This window comes from Punctularia strigosozonata (genome assembly GCF_000264995.1).
Source record: "Punctularia strigosozonata HHB-11173 SS5 unplaced genomic scaffold PUNSTscaffold_2, whole genome shotgun sequence".
Taxonomy (NCBI): Eukaryota; Fungi; Basidiomycota; class Agaricomycetes; order Corticiales; family Punctulariaceae; genus Punctularia; species Punctularia strigosozonata.
Window position 1 is genome coordinate 1,567,669 of NW_006767434.1, and position 660 is coordinate 1,568,328.

Genomic DNA, 660 nt, shown 5'->3' on the forward strand with positions numbered 1-660 from the left:
ATTTCAAAGTGAAATTCAGACAGTTTTTCTAACCATCGCGCCTGTCGCCCGGTCAGATTGCGCTGGTTCATGAAATGGATCAAGCCCTTATGATCCGTGTACCAGGTGAATCGCACCCCAAGCAGCAAGTCACGGTAACGTAGCATAGTTTCTAGACCAGCTAATAACTCAATCTCATGCACCGCATAATTTTGCTGCGCAGGAGACAGTTTAGCAGAGTAAAACGCGACGACCCCAGCCGACTGCCAATCAGTGCCCTGCAGAATGCATCCACCTACACCGGTAAGGCATCTGTCAGTCACGACATGGACAGGAGGGGCGTCGGGACCGTACCTCATTGCCACACGGTGCACATTTCGGTGAGCGTGCACTATTTCCCGGATTTCATCAAAAGCCCGTTGTTCTGTAGGTTCCCACCGATAGACCACGTTGTCCCCCGTCAACCGGTTCAATACATCCATCGGCACTCGGATCCCTGCACAGCCATCCGCAAGGTACCCCACGGCGCCCAGGAATCCCCGTAACAGGTCGCGGTTGGTGGGAACGTTCCACGTTCGAATGCGCTCAACCTTGACGGGGTCGAGCCGAATCCCGCGGTGCGATACTATCTGCCCTAACAGTTTGATCTCATCCGCTAAAAAGTGCATCTTCTTTTCTGAC